The 17,147-nt window shown below is 40.9% G+C and overlaps 1 protein-coding gene across 6 annotated transcripts in view; it reads left to right on the top strand.

The window, feature by feature from the left end:
* The window catches only part of JAK1 (Janus kinase 1), a 232,444-nt gene that overhangs the window by 147,937 nt on the left and 67,360 nt on the right, over nucleotides 1-17,147 (top strand). The gene's annotated exons all lie outside the window — the stretch shown is intronic.

Here is a 17,147-nt window from a genome sequence, read left to right on the forward strand (position 1 = left end):
CCACTTTGGTATTGATCATGCCCTTTCTACCAGTGTATATGTCCCCAAAGCAAGCATAAACCTAGGTGTATAAGGAAAGGGCAGTGATGCCATCTCTAGATGAAGGCTCCCAGGAGAAGAGCTTCATGGTCTCTGGTTGAATTCATTACCCCTGTATCTGAACAGAAACTCTGGGTCAAGTCTGGATCCAGAGTTGAGAGGTTGCAGGGATCCTTTTGGGAAAGTCAGTGGAAAAGATCATGAATGAGTTGTGGGAAACAGGGCTTCTCATAGTTGGGGGTACCTAGAAGACTGCAGTGGGCCCAGCTGTTGGGAGCCTGGGAGGAGTGGAGTCAAGAGGAATGGGCTGCTCCACCCTGGCTTATGTCCAGCTCTCAGGAATAGGCCAAATGGAATACTTCTGCGGGGTGAAATAGTCTTCTGCTGATTCAGGCAGCAGGACACAGCAGGGGAACAGGAATTTCATCAGTGCATGATTAAGAAAAACCAAATTCCATTAGGAATTTGGTCCAGGCTCACCCAGGCATTCTACCCTCAATGCAGTCTACGGGGATCTTGCCAGTGACTGCCCTCAACATAAGTATCCCTCAAGTTGCCCTGCTCACATGGGGATTGGTCATCCTCTGAGGCTGGCCACAGCTTTTGTGTTGAGACCGCTCTGTTCTGTGCCCCTGGGAGTTCCCTTGACTTCCTCTTTGTTTAATCTTTATTTCCTGTGTTGGAGCCTGTCTCCTGTTATTTTCAGAAGGATGCATAGCAGTTTGTTTTTTGAGATCTTTGATGTCTAACTGTATCTTGATTCTTCCTTCATACTTCGTTGATAATTTGGCTGGTTATAGACTTCTGGGTTGGAAGTTGTTTCCCTTCAGAATTTTGCAGGCATTGGGTGGCTGTCTCTTTCCTTGGTGCAGCTGTTAAAAAGCCTGAGAATATTCTCAATCCTTGATCTTTTGAATGTAGCCTGTTTTATTCTCTTTTGGAAGCTTATAGACCCTTGTTTCCAATGTTCTGAAATTTCCCAGGAATGCCCCAAACAGGTCTTTTTCTCCATTGTTTTGATGGGCCTTTCCAACCTGGCAACTGGTAGCCTTTGGTTCTGGGAAATCTTTCTCAAATGGTTTTGCTGATGATTTTCTCCCCTCCACTTTCTTTGTCTTTTCTTTAGGAATTCAGACATGTGACTGTCTGGATTGCCCCCTTTAATTTTCTTATCTCTTTTCTCCTATTTTCAAACTGTTCTTTTCTAACCTATTTCCTAAACTTTTTTTTTTTTTTTTTTTTTTGAGAAAGGGTCTCACTCTGTCACCCAGGCTGGATGGAGTTCAGCGGCAGAATCTCGGCTCACTGCAACCTCTGCCTCCCGGTTCAAGCGATTCTCCCACCTCAGCCTCCTCAGTAGCTGGGACTACAGATGCATGCCACCACACCTGGCTAATTTTTGTATTTTTAGCAGAGACAGGGTTTCACCATGTTGGTCAGGGTGATCTTGAACTCCAGACCTCAAGAGATCCCCCTGCCTCAGCCTCCCAAAATGCTGGGATTATAGTCATGAGCCACTGCGCCTGGCCTTTTCCTAAACATTATCTTCCAACCTTTTTAGCTTTTGAAAATTAAGATATTATTTACCTACAGCAAAGCGTATCAATGCTAAGTGTTCCTTTGGCTGTTTTGACAATCATATAGGCTTGTGCAGTTACCACCCTAAACAAAATATAGAACATTTCTATCAACCTAGAAGTTCTGTAGGGCCCTTTCCCAGCTGTGTTTTCATTTCTGTTATTATCTTTTTAATATTCGAGAGCTCCTTTTTTCTCTGAAATGTTACTTTAAAAAAGAAACATTTTATTCTTGATTCACAAATAAAGGATATTCTTTTATCTTTCTGAAGACATTAATTTTTAAAGTTTTCTCTCTGTGTAATGTTTTCTCTGAGTTGCTTTTTTCTGTCTCCATGTCTGCATTAGAGGCTTTCCTCAGACATATGTTTACCTTGGCTGTTTGTTTATGATTAAACTTGGAGGAAGGCTGAGCATGTGCCTCGGGCTTGTGAACTTTGAACGTCACTAAGAGTGAGCCATTCATTGGGGAACTCCCAGCCTCTGTGTCTTTAGGTCAGTCCTGGTGAGATGGTCACATTCCTCAGAAGACAGTATTCCAGTTTCTCACCTGGAGGGCTAGGGACTGGCTGCCAGCATTTCTGGAGCTGCAGGGAAGAGGGTGAAGGCTGTAGCATCCTGGCCCCCAGCACTCAGCATGTGTGCAGATGCTGTCTTTCTGCGTGCCCAGAGGTTCCCATGCTTCACCTGACATCTCTAGTTACAGGACCCTTTGTCTTATCCTTTCCAGAAACTAAACCTCTAGATATGTGTTTCCTTATAATAAAATAGTCACTAGCCACATGGTAGCCACTTAAATTTAAATTAACATTTAATAAAATTAAGAAATTGGTTTCTCAGTTACAGTAGCCATCTTTTAAATGCCTGGTAGCCACATGTGACTGGCTGCCGTACTGGACACAGCACAGATACAGAACGTTTCCATTATTGTGGACCGTTTTACTGGACAGTGCTGGTCTAGACTTTTGCTGGGGCAGAGGAGTGGCCAACGGGATTCTTTTTCTCAAACACCTTTCTCTGGCCCTCTTTCTTCACCCCAGTTACTGGTGCATCCTTCCTGTTCCTGTGACTTTGGAGACTTCTGTGGTATACGTTGATTTGGTTATCAGCTTTTGCCATTGTCAGCTTGGGATTCAGTATTTGTGGATTATCGAAGTCAATTTTTTTTTTACATATCCAACTACTTTCCGGTTTCCAAAGTTGTAGTTTTCTCCTCTTCTTTTCCCCTTACATATTTGTGAATTTGGTCTTAAACAGAAAAGCCATGCTGTATTTATTATACTACTACATATATTTTAAAAATATGTACTATATTTTAGTGGAGTTTCAGAAGGGAGTGAAATTGGGTATTTGTGTTCAATCTGCCATTTTAGCTGGGAATCCTGCCTCATTTACCTTCACAATCCTATAAGGTATATATGTGGTTATTCTCATTTTATAGTGAAGAGAGGCAGGTAAAATAATTGACTCAAGGTCACATAGCTAGTAAGTGGGATTTGAAGTTGGATCAGACTTAAAAAATCAGAGAGCTTTTTTTATTAAATAGTGTTGTGCCTTATCTTGTATTGAGGAAAGACCCACCCATCACACGTTCCCCAAGTTGCAATACTATAGTTATAGTTGTGTTTTAAATACCATGTGTTTGGCTGGGCACAGTGGCTCATGCCTGTAATCCTAGCACTTTGGGAGGCAGAGATGGGTGGATCACTTGAGGTCAGGAGTTCAAGACCAGCCTGGCCAACATGGTGAAACCCCATCTCTACTAAAAATACAAAAATTAGCCGGGCATGGTGGTGCACACCTGTAATCCCAGCTACTCAGGAGACTGAGGCAGGAGAATCACTTGAACCCCAGAGGCAGAGGTTGCAGTGAGCTGAGATCACGCCACTGCGCTCCAGCCTGGGTGACAGATGAGACTCTGTCTCAAAAAAACAAAACAAAACCATGTATTTGCCCAGATACTTCCCAGTTATCCTTACAACCACTTAATAAAAGAGGTCAGCCTTGGATAGTTCTGTCTCAGAAAGGTTCTTTTCTCCTCAGCTGTTTATTTCGTTGTTTTGGGACTTTACAACCTCTAAACTTTGTGTTAGCTTTCTCTTTAGCAGTTCTCAAAGTGTTTAGAGTCAGAAGCATTCCATTGTTTGACTTAAACCTTTTATTTGAAGCATCTGTGGTCATTCTCTTACATTAAAATTGTTCCCTCTTCATTTAACCTCACTTTCCATAAGGCAGCGAGTAGATCGTGTTTATTTTTGAATCCCTAGTGCCTGGCCCCTTGTCTGAGGTAGGGGATTCATAGTGTTTGGTTCAACATCATCTTTTATTTGGACCATTGCAGTTGCTTCCAAACTGCTGGTCCCTGCCTTCTGTCAGCTGCTCTCAAAATGACCTGACATTGGTCTTTCTCAAAATCAACATTTACTGGCCTCCTCTAACCTGCATTGTAGAGTCTTGGCTACTCAGCATGGTCTAGAGGGTTGACCACGCCTGCCTCTGTCCACTGCTGTAGCCCCATGTCTGGCCACTCACCCCCCAACGCACCCTCCAGTGCACCAATGTGCACTTTGTGAAAGGACCACTACATGCTCTCAAACTTGTGCCCTTACACATGCTCTTATTTCTGCCAGAAATGTGCTATCTCCAGTCCCACCTGTTTCTGTTATTTAATATCTATTTTTCTGCGAATCCCAGCCCCAGGACATTCTCTGTGAAACCTCGTCTGATCCACCCTTATATGGAGTTAGAAGATTATTTTTGCTCCCACACACTTCCTTTCAATTCCTCCCTCCCTCCCTCCCTCCCTCCCTTCCTTCCTTCCCTCCCTCCTTCTTTCCTTCTTTCCTTCCTTCCTTCCTTCCTCCCTTCCTCCCTCCCTCCCTCCCAAATGGAATCTTGCCATATGTATTATTCTGCAGTTTGATTTTTCTCCTTAATACGAAGCTTATCATGTTGTAACTGTTGAATGATTAGTCAGTTCTATTAGTGTCTGGTTCATAGGAATTATTATTATTGTATGACCAATTTCTAGCACAGAGGCTGGCACATTGTAGGCACACAAAAATTATTTATTGAGTGAAATTGAGCCATGGTGTTGAGTGAGTCCATGGCAGTTCACTTGCCATTTATTGTCTTTGAATTCTGCTGTCAGTAGGGTGGTCATATGTTCCAGTATATGCCTATTCCTATTTTCCCAGCATAGTTATGAATAGTTCCTGATGTTTCAATATCTCCTAGTTGGTACAGTAAATTATATGGACACCCCAGCCTGGACAATAAGGCGAGACCCTGTCTCTACAAAAAAATAGAAAAATTAGCCAGGCGTGATGGTGTGCACGCCTGTAGTCTCGGCTATTCTGGACGTTGAGGTGGGAGGATTCAGCATTGAGCCTGGGAGGCCAAGATTGCAGTGAGCCAAGATTGTGCCACTGCACTCCAGCTTGGGTGACAGAGTGAGACCTGTCTCAAAAAAACTTATATATAATTTTTATATGTATATGGCCACCCTACCAATTAAACAGATCTAAGTGGAAGCTCATTTTACCTTATCCAGTGGAACAGCTAGAGAGTAATAAATATTTGGGGTATGAGGTTGCATTTGAAACATTGAATCCAATTTCTTTCCAGCCAGCCAATCAGCAAAGCCCCAAATCACACCCTGGAAAAAATTACCTTTGATGCATCTTCAAAGCCTAAATGTTTCATTTTCCAGAAGGACTGCTGATTCCTTTTAGAAGTACTTTTACAAGAAGTGGTTTACCTTTCAGAAATGGACCTTTCTTTGTTGTTCTGCTACTTCCCAGCAGTATGACCTTGGCAAAGTTCTCCCGGAATGTAAAATGGGGATGAGAGTAGTCCTGCTTTACAGGGTTAATGTGGCAATTGAGATCATTCATGTAGAGTGATTAGCATTGTTAGTGGCATAGTAAGTGCTTATTAGCAAATATCAGCTTTTATTATTGGTGTTATGATCGTGACCATTACTATCTTTTGACATAGACAAGTTCAGAAGACATTGGTTATGGTCTTGAAAGGAGTGACTAGGATCTGCCCCACAGCTTTCTGATTGCAATGTATATGCCCTAAACTGCCTGTCAATGCAGGATGCTACTGCACTGTAGAGGATGGAAAAAGAAAATCAGTAAGAAGAAATCATGTGTGGGTTGCAAAGGAGAGAGTAGAATGACATAACTGTGGTTGCTAGTGAGTCAGGGGCTAGCTGTGTCTACCTTGGAAATCTTGGGTGGGTCAGATTTGGATTGACATTAGAACAGATGGACCTCAGAATCACCTGGAGAGTTCAAAAAATTGTCTACTCTGGGTTCCAGCCTCGGAGACCCTGATTGATGTAGGGTAAAGATTGGAATTCATATATTTTTAAAAAGCTCCCAGGTAATTCTGATACACAGCTGGGTTTGAGAATTACTCGATGGAGTGACCATTTATTACCTAATAATTCTGTAAAGCATTTCCTGATCATTTGCTATTTAATGTAAGGCAGATGATGACATAGGGGTCAGAAAACAGAGGAAGATTATTGGAGAGCCTGAATTAATGGAATTAAATTTTATGAGAGTTTTGAATTTAAGCCTGTCATGAATCTGTGTTGTTGTTGTCTAGGATCCTTGCCTATATTTAGATCATTTGAAATGAAATAACAGAAAATTGTGAAATCAGGAACAAAGTCCTGTTAGAAATGTAAAATACTCAAAATATGAACCTAGCTATGCTTGGATTTAAAACTGGAAGGTAGATATTTTCTCCTGACATTTGAAAATGTTTTCAACTTTTATTGCTCTTACTGGAAAGGAGAAAGAACTTAGCTAGGTGCATATCATCGATACTTGACTGGGTCCAGGTCATTACTTAGATGATTTAATGGAAGGGCATTGGGTTAGGAGTCAGTAGACCTGCGTGGAGTCTCAGCTCAGATACTTCTCTTTGCAAAACCTGAGTTAGTTACCTCACTCATCTTTTTGGCATGTATTTACATATCTGTAAAACGGAGACAATGTTATTGGCCTCTATCCGGCATGATATTGTTGGGGGTGTAATGAGGACATGTATGTGATAGGAATGTAAAGCTGTGATGAACACAGAGAGTGACCATATGTCTCTGTTTGCCTGGGGCAGCCCCAGTTTACACCTGTTGTTGGGTATAATTATTGATAGCACACTCTTTAACTCTCAGGTATCCCAGTTTGGCTGATAAATTATATGGTCACCCTGTGTTCATAACACCCATCCATTGTTTACTATTAATCTTTCGAAGTAGGAAGGTTTTCTGGCCTCATTCCTGTGGCCCCAAATCCCTCACCAAATAATCAAGTATTTCTTAGATGCTTTCTGGTAGTTTTCTTCAATTTTATGTGAATTTCATCTCTCCAACTACATTGGTCAGTAGATAATAATTGGTTTTTTTTTCACTCCTGAATAATTTTCTTGTTTATCATGGTATTAGCATTTTAAACATTCTAATTGCCCATTTTGGTTGGTGTGTCTTAAGAAAGTAAATTTGAAGTGCAGGCAGAGGACAGAGGAACCCCAGCGGGAAATGGCTTTGTGGAAGTACACTAAAAATGAAGAGTACAGTTTGTTTGCTGATGTTCTGACTTGGTGTTTTGGAATCTAAATGCCCTATGTTGATTTTTTTTTTTTTTTTTTTTTTTTTTTTGAGACAGAGTCTTGCTTTGTCATCCAGGCTGGAGTGCAGTGGCGCAATCTCGACTCAGTGCAACCTCTGCCTCCCAGGTTCAAACTATTCTCCTGCGTCAGTCTCCTACTGTAATCTCAGTAGCTGGGACTACAGGCGCTTGCCACCATGGCTGGCTAATTTTTGTATTTTCAGTAGAGGCAAGGTTTCGCCATGTTGGCCAGGCTGGTCACGAACTCCTGACCTCAAGTGATCAGCCCGCCTTAGCCTCCCAAAGTGCTGGGATTCCAGGCGTGAGCCACCACGCCTGGCCATATGTTGATATTTCTAAGTACAGTGTTAACTCTCCAAAGTAATTGGGAAGACCACAAAAGCTCTAGATGAAATTTCAAATGCTCCCTCTTCCCCCGGAGAAATTTAAGAACTACCATCAGAAAAACTTTTCATTCCTCAAATAACATTTTCTTTTCCCTTTTTTGACAATGAGAGCAATGCATTTGATCATGTGTCTCCCCTGCTTTTTTTTTGACCCCTAGGAAACTCAAAGCCAAATTCGTGGCCCATCCTTAATGTCTATGTGGAAAGCAGTAGCCTACAAATAACTTTCCACTAGCCTTGACTTTTTGTCCCGTGTTACAATCTCCTTAATCCTGGATTTTAAAAATACGTATTTCTGTTTTATTCAATGTGTTCTTATAAACTGCCTTGGAATCTTGTGGGTTAAGTTAAAGATTAAATAAATAACGAATATAAAGATGGTATCATAGTTTCAACATTATTTTCATGAAATTGTTTGAAATTTAGAAGGCACAAGCTTTTGTGGTACAGAGACCTGTACTGCCTGAGAGTCAATAAAGAATATACTCTGGTCTACCATCCCACTGAGGAGGTCACCTCCCACCAGAACAGGGCTAAAGAGAGCAAATTACCTCCATATGTTGCCTATTAAAGCTCTTGGACAAATGATTGATAACACTTAGTGTATGCAGGTGGGAATAAGAGCAAGCGCCTGTCTTATTTTTTTGAGACCCTGTCTTATTTTTTTGTGTGATGGTCTCACTGTTGTCCAGGCTGGAGTGCAGAGGTGCTGTCACAGCTCATTGCAGCCTCGACCTCCCAGGCTCAGGTGATCCTCCCACTTCAGCCTCCCAAGTAGCTGGGACTACAGGCATGTGCCACCACACCTGGCTAATTTTTTTTTTTTTTTTTTTTTTTTGGAGAGAGGGGGTTTCACTATGTTGCCTAGGCTGGTCTTGAACTCCTCTTGAGTTCCTCTTGCCTCATCCTCTTGAGATCCTCTTGCCTCATCCTTCCAAAGTGCTGGGATTACAAGCGGGAGCCACTGTGCCTGGCCTAGAAGATCTGTTTTCTTTTCTCTGAATAATTCTTGTGACACTGTCTCTCCCTCCATCTCTTTCTGTTTCTTTGTCATTTTTCCCAGCTATCCTTTTTTCCTTGTCTTGTCCTCTTCTCCCCTCCATCCTAAAACCTTTGATCACAAGCTAGTTTCCTTTCCACATCATCTGCTCCCCTCTACTAAACGCTATTTCGCCCCCACCTGCTTTCAGCTGTGCTTGCCTCTGAGCCCCTCTTTCACCTCGGCCCAGATGGGGTGCATGTGCCAGCTTCCCTGTCAGCAGCTCTTGTGAGCAGCAACCGCTGCTAACAAGCTTCCCGAAAACTAGGAAAAGAGATACACCATTAAATACCAAGCAGTAATTTGGAGACAAAAGAAAACATCACATCTGATTGGAATGCCTTACGTTGCATCCGGATAGTTTGGTAGGAAGGAGAAATAAAAATGTGGCGGATAGCTAGCATAATGCTAGATAGCAGTAGCAGTAGAATCTCAGTTCTCTTGTCTTTTTGTAATTAGCTCGTTCGTTCATTCATTCATTCATTCATTCATTCTTTCTTTCACTCAGCAACCACTTATCTGTGTCTGTTATATTGCCAGTAGTGTTTTCTTGGGTCTGGGCTTTTTGATGATAGAGCTTTCTGAGACCTGGGACCTGGCCTGGGAATTTAGTACTTGCTTGCTTTCTGGGCTGGAGAAAGACTGCCTCTAATTATACAGTTTCTCCTATGCATAGAGGTTATATTCATAAATACAGTGTACACTGAATCTTTATTTTAACAAGGGGTGTGTGTGTGTGTGTATGTTTGCCATGAACATACACACAGTATATTCTAAAAATTGTGGGCATATGCTTCCATTTTAACAAGCTTGAAATACAGCAATTTGAATATCTGATTAAGATTATTCAAATACTATTTTACTAGTAAAAGGAATAAAAACCTGAAGACTAGGCAAGATAGAAGACTTATCCATCTGCTTCTGCTCTGGGGTTTTTGGGACCTTCTCCCAAAAGCACTAATTTAAGTAAAACATAATTAATATATATATTTTTCAATCTACGTAGTAAAACTTTTACTAATTGGAACAAATGAGAAGGAAGACTTGCCTGAACATATTGAAAGCTGCACAGTAGAATATGTAAAAAGGAATGGCACAAGTGGAAATGGTAGCTCAGTAGAGAGCCCCATATCATGTTGAGATGAATAAGGATAGAGCTGAATAGATGCATCATTTTGAGAGGGTCACTGCCGTGAGAGTAAGTACCAGAAAAACTAGCCTTATAAGCCTTATATATGGCTTAATAGAGGTTTAATGTTTAAGAATTTGATAAGAATTACTTGTGATTAGTGCATTAAAGTTCTAACCTGAGCAGTACTGACTTGACTTCTCTTTATATTACCAATACTATTTAGAGATAAATGGGTATTCCTAAAGTGTCTGAAATGTTCTGTCTGTTAAGGAGGTCAGTAGTCTACTTTGTCACTTTTTTTTCTTTACCAGTTTCATTTTTGGACAGATGGTACAATGCTCTATACACTTGTGAGCATTTCTCAAGTTCCATATTTGAAAAATATGATTTAAAAGGGTTTAGGCTAGTGAGAATAACAGAGTAAGAGTCATAATTGTATTTCAATCAATGAATACAGTTTTGGTGTGAGCTGGGTCTACTTTGCTTTTTAGTAGTCCTTATTACTTGATAGTAAAGAGACATGTGCGTTTCAGTAGTATGTGTTTTATTACACTTGGAGGTAACTTCTGTGTCCTTTCAGGGGCTCCACCTATAAAATTAGGGAGATCCTGGCATGTCAGGGCTGAGGATACACTCATAACACATCTTATTTTTTTTAACTTTAAGTTCAGGGGTACATGTGCAGGTTTGTTATATAGGTAAACTTGTGCCATGCATGTTTGTTGTACATATTATTTCATCACCCAGGTATTAAGCCTAGCACCCATTAGTTATTTTTCCTGATCCTCTCCCTCCTCCCACCCTTCACCCTCCAATTGGCCCCAGTGTGTGATGTTCCCCGCTGTGTGTCCAAACATATCTTATTTGTATGTCTTATTGAACCTGGGGCTCAGGGAGGTGAAAGGATTTATTATGGCAGAGCCTTTAACGGGTCCAGCACTTTTTCTAAATTCTACTTTGCTGTAGGTCTGAGAAAAGCCCAGAAGTTTATTGTGCTAGAACAATGTTATTCTCTCTTTCAGAATCAAAACCTTTCAGAACCCAGCCTTTTCATTTTCTAATAGCTATTCCTCCCTAAAGGATGCCAGGAGGAATATGTAAGTATATTTAGATAGAACGTATGCATACATCTCCATGTCTTAGAAACACCTCCACTTCCAACCCCATGTACTGTTATTTTCATTTCAGAACTGGAATTAGGCTGTGGAAGCATCTGAATTGTTCCCCTCCCTATCATCTTTTCTCTTTTTACAAATACAGTTTTACCAAAACAAACCCAGTTATAAAGGCGTTACTGGAAAGTTTACTGTACTTTGGATCCATAAATATTCCTTTTTTTTTTTTTTTGTGCTTCTCCTCACTGTTAAGAGAAGTCTGCTGGACAAGGAGTTTTGAGTATGTGCATTTAGTGGGTAGATAGTGGTAAAAGGAAAAAGAAAAACATGCACTGGCATGAAAGGTAGTAGTATACACTCCTCCGTTTTTCCTTTAAAGCTTTAAGAGGTAGTGTGGAATAGCAGAAACAGTCCTTCCCTATATTTCTAAAGATCTGGGTTCAAGACCTGGCTTTTGCCATTTACTTGCTCTATGAGTCATATCACCTATCTGTGTCAATATTTATGTATTCACTCACCACTTATTGAGCTTTGTCTGTCATACACTGCAGATACAACAGAGAATAAAACTGTCACAGCCCTGCCTTCTTGATGCTTATGTTAAGACAATGATAGTGACTGAGAATGGGGTAGTAGCAGTGTAGGTGGCGAGAAATCGTGGGATATGGGACATATTTTGAAGCTAAAGCTGATAGAATTGGTGATGGTTTAGATGTGGGATGTGAGAGAAAGACGTGTCAAGACTGACTGCTAGGGGGTTTTGCTCCTACAACATGGTGAATACTGGCATTTACTGAGAGAGTGAATGCTGGGGAGGAGGGAGGAGGTGTGTGTTGATGGTGTGGGAATTCCAGGTTGCTTTTTATATAGATGATGGTTTGGATGCCTGTTAACTTCCAAGTAGAGATGCTGAAGAGGTAGTTGGGATTTTTTTTTTTTTTTTTTCTTTTTTGAGATGGAGTTTTGCTTTTGTTGCCCAGGCTGGAGAGCAATGGTGCAGTCTTGGCTCACTGCAGCTCCCGCCTCCCAGGTTCAAACGATTCTGCTGCCTCAGCCTCCCAAGTAACTGGGATTACAGGCATGCACTACCACGCCCAGCTAATTTTGTATTTTTAGTAGAGATGGGGTTTCACTGTGTTGGTCAGGCTGATCTTGAACTCCTGACCTCAAGTGATCCACTCACCTTGGCCTCCCAAGGTAGTTGGATATTTGAGATCAGAGTTCTGAGATAGAAATTTGGACATTGTTAGCATGCATGTGGCATTTGAATCATGCAACAGGGTGAGATCACTTCAGTAGATAGAGGAAAAGTGAAGATTGAGGCCTGAGTCCTTGGGCCACCGACATTTGGAGACTGAGAAGTGGGGGAGCTCCCTCTGGCCTCTGAGAATGAGAATGCTGGAACCTGACCTCTTTTCCTCATTTAGGTTGTTTGTAGGGATCATGTGAGATAGGTACACATAAACACACATCAAAAACAACTTAGTGCTTAATTGCATGACTAAATATAGGAGTAAGGGAGGTTACATGGATAAATCACTTTTTCACTTGATTTTTCTTCTGAAAGTCTGTTTTATGGGATTGAGTGAGGTGCGTGCAAATTTGTTAGATGGCAGAGGTTCCCAATGTGTAGATGTGTAAATCTGGGATTTAAGGGAGTGAAGACAGGGAGGGTATTTGGGAAATTTTACAGGGGGCCTACTGTACAATATCTGCTTTCAATACGATTATTTCTTTCTTTATTAGTCCAGAAATATATATAGCAGTAGGATCCATGAGCTATTACCTTTAACAGGATTCTCATACTAAAAAAATTTAACACTGATATTTGACATATGTAGAGCTATGTACATTTATAAAAACATGTATGCATTCTAAATGTGAATCGGATACAGTTGACGTTGTCTGCTTTTGTGGACAGATATCTGCTTGGGTTCCCAGGTTTTCGTAAGCTGTTTGAACTTGTTTCATCTCAGTCTGCTCTGCCCCTTCTCTGTCACCGTCCTCGCACTGGAGATGAGGCAGGGTTTCCTGAACTGTGGGCTCTGTTCTGGGAAGACCCTGTAGCCAGCTCCTAGAGAAGACTTGCAGAAAGATGTGGGATGAGAACAGGAAGATCAAGTGGGTTGAAGGGGAAAAAACAAGAAGGCCGAGGCAAATAAAGGCAGAGGATCATTTGGGATGGAGCTGAGGAAAGGGGCCTCCACTGTTCCTTAGGTGACCATATTTTCTCTCCCTCTTTGGGTTATTTTCTTTGTGCCTACCTGTTTTATCAGAATTGCAAGGATTTTTCCCAGGTGTTTGGGTTGTTGAGTAGTAGGTAAATATAACTTTTTCCGGGCATTACCTTCTGGAATATCTGCTTGAAGGTAAAATTGCAAAAATGGCTCATTCTCCCCTACTTTTATGAACACTGTTTTAGTCTAATCTTATTATATTGAAATCTTAGATTTTATCCCATGCTTGTGTTTATCCAATTTTATAGGGTGTGTGTGTGTGTATATGTGTGTGGGGAATGTGAATATATGTGAATGAATGCCTTTTCTAGAGAATTTGGTATATTAAGTCATCTACCCAAGAAGAAAAGTCTTCTGAGATTGATGCTGTCAGATAAATCTATAGAATTTGAGAAATGAAAGAGAGCATAGGGAACATCTGATCCGGACTTTTCCAAATGTATATTCCATTAAAAAAGAAGTGCCTTGGTCTGATGATTTTTTTGGGAGTTGGAGACTCACTGCGTTTATTAACTATGAAAGGCTTAAGAGCTCTTGCTGTTAAAAATATTATTTAACTATGTTTAACCAGTGTTTCTCCAATTTTTTCACTATGGACCCTCATTTTCCTTCTCTCTCTTTTTAGAAGCATATGTACATAGAACAGTTACTATCATTGCACAGAAGTACAAGATTCCAGAAAACATAATTTGGGAATGCTAATTTAATTCTTACCTTTAAATTGAGCGCGATACTTCATTTCTGTTGGTTTGTGTTCCCATATGTAGTATGAGCAGGTTGAATGAATTAATCAATTACTGTGTCACTCCTGACTGTGACATTTTCTGGTTCTGATTCGTTAAATCAATATTTAAAAATTATATCTGTTTCTATATTAAAGAACCTTGTCTTTTTTGTTCCTTACTAGAACCATAGTGTCTAATACAGTGCCTGACACATAGTAGTGTCTCAGTAAATGTTACTGAACAAATATATACCTGTTAGATTCAGAGCACTGAACTAGCTATGTCTTGAGGCTGCAGAGAAGAATGATCTTGTTTTTGCTCTCAAGGAACTTGTAGTCAAGTCATTAACTTTCCTAAGAGCATGGAATGTGCCATGGAGAGGTCCCAAATTAGAGCTTGATTGTGATAATCTATAGGACAAAGATAGATTGGACATTATTTCTGACCCTGTGTCAGATGTGTGGATTACAACACAGCTGGGTTATGTTAACATAACTTTCATGACAAGAAGTGTCTTTCAGTAATAGTCACTGCAGCAGCCACATAGTCGTTTTATCCCTGGCAAAGACTTTATGATGCTATCAGCACTAAGAGATTGGAGCTAGTATTATTCCCATTTTTGTAGATAAAAGAGCTAAGGCTCAGAGATTTAGAGACATGTCTAAGTTGACATACCTCCTGACTGAAAAGCCAGAATTAGGACCCAGGTATGTGATTCTAAACCTTGTGCACTTATCCACTAGGCTTCCTGTCCTCTCACCAATACTTATATCTTTCATTGTCTCATTTGTATTAGAAGCTCACCTTGAACAGGCTCAGAGAATTACACATTTCCAGTCTTCATTGTGTCCCTGCTCTGCTCCCTCTGTCCCCATGCCATGAGGCCTGCTTTCTTTACAGCTGATGTGCTAGCTAGGGTGAGTTTTGGAGCAGGTAATAAAAAGTTTACAGACTTTGGGCCAGATGCGGTGGCTTACACCTGTAATCCCAGCACTTTGGGAGGCTGAGGCGGGCGGATCACCTGAGGTCAGGAGTTCGAGACCAGCATGGCCAACATGGTGAAACCCCATCTCTACTAAAAATGCAAAAATTAACCAGGCGTGGTGGTGCATGCCTGTAATCCCAGCTACTCGGAAGGCTGAGGCAGGAGAATCGCTTGAACCTGGGAGGTGGAGGTTGCAGTGAGCTGAGATCATGCCATTGCACTCCAGCCTGGGTGACAAGAGCAAAACTCTGTCTCTTTGTCCTTACCAACCATGTTGGCAGCATCTATATTCTAGGCTGCAGATGGGAGAAGGAATTAAGAAAACGGGGCAAAGACCTCACAGTAGTCTCCAGGATAGAAGCTGCCACAGTACTTTTGCTTTTATCCTGTTGGCCAAACTTACTCACATGGTCATATCTTGCCGCAAAGGAAGCTGGCAATTGTAGTCACTATTGTGAGCATTCTTGTGCACAGCTAAAAATTACTGTTGAAGAAGAGGAAGGACAATGGCATACAATCAGCTGTCTCTTCCACCACTGCGTATTGGGGTCTGGTGCGCATTCACTCCCCTCTTCTGACTTTTGGCTAGTAGCTAATCCTTTTCCCTGTCCTTACCTTTATCCTTTAACTCCCTTCTTCCTATTATTTAAATGTTCTCAAGTCTCTTCCATCTTAACATGCCATAACACACACACATATACACACACACACACACACACTCACAAATTCATGAGTAAAGGCACCATGTCCCCAGTGCTCATGTTATATACTCAGATCCTTGTGCAGGGCATAGTACATAGGGGTTTTTCAACAACTCTTTGTTGAGAGAGCAAGTGGGTGAGTGAAGGGTTGAAACATTTCCCTCTATCCTTTATCCTCGGATTGACAGAGAGATGCTGCTGTCTGTCTTAACATCTATGGCACAAATGACAGGACTGATGATTTTACTCCCTTTAGTGTTGAGGAGGCTGTTTGGGACCATGAAGTAGTTCTAGAAATGTATCGTGCTGAGAAGAGCACTAAAGGGAGTAAAATACACATCAGTTCTGGTTTTGTTGCTTACTAGCTACAATGACATTTGGCAAATTATGTAATATCTTTGAGCCTCAGTTTCCTCATTTGAGGAAGTGAAGACTCCATTGACCTCACAATAATTAAATTAGAAAACTGTGGTAAAGAATACACCCCTGATAATATTATTTTGGCTTCTTATGGTGATTTTTAAGATTAAGGAGTATCATCATCCCTGTTTTATTTCTCTAAAATAATATTTTAAAAAATGTAAATGCCCTATACAATAGAGTATTATTTGGTCACAAAAAGAATGAAGCACTGGTGCATGCTACAGCATGGATCTCCTGAGGACATTGTGTAGGTGAAAGAAGCCAGACACACACATTATATGATTCAATTTCTATGAAATGTCTAGACTAGGCTAATAGACCAGTGGTTGCTAGGGGATGCGATAGGGGAGAATGGAGAGTGACATGGGGTTTCTTTTTGGGGTGATGAAATGTTCTGGAAGTAGATAGTGATGATGGTTGCCCACTTTTGAGATTACACTAAGAACCACTGAATTGTGCACCTAAAAAATAAGTTAAAAATTTAAATGTCATTATAGGGCATTATAATTATAAGTAAGAGAATACTTTTAAAACTGTGTCTAAGTTTTGGTTCACAGTTTGTCAGTGATTCTTCTGTAACAGAAACCAACATCTGGTTGGTTTTTTGAGTTTTTTCACCTGCTGGCTGACCTTACTTGACATACTGTATTAGACTTTCTTTATCTTTCCAGGCCTGCGCAACTCTCAGCACGCTGGGAAATCTCAGGGCATGGTGTTCCATTAGAAAGAAGAGTAAGCATGTGGGCTTCGTCGTGGGTACCATGATGGGAGAGAATAGAAAATAAGAAGTTAAATAATTCCTCGCAATTCTGTTAGGCATATAAACTACACATTTAATATTATAAAACAGTTTTATAAATGCACTTGGTCTATGGTGTCTGCATGGATTAGGTGAGTACTTCTGGAAGGAGGTGGGGATAGTCAGAGAAGGCATGCTGGGGAAGGAAATGTTTAAACATTTGCTTCTTACACAGGCATTTATTGAATATCTGGCATGCCTTAGGCATTGTTATTTGGTGTTTTATGTACCCAGATAACAGCTGCAGTCCCTGCCCTCAGGGTGCTCAAAGACAGCGAAGACAGATGATTCTACAGACAGTTAGGGAGCAGGATGTAAGTGCTACTCCGAAGGTAAGCACAGGA

This window comes from Pan troglodytes, chromosome 1, assembly GCF_028858775.2.
Source record: "Pan troglodytes isolate AG18354 chromosome 1, NHGRI_mPanTro3-v2.0_pri, whole genome shotgun sequence".
NCBI classification, from domain to species: Eukaryota; Metazoa; Chordata; class Mammalia; order Primates; family Hominidae; genus Pan; species Pan troglodytes.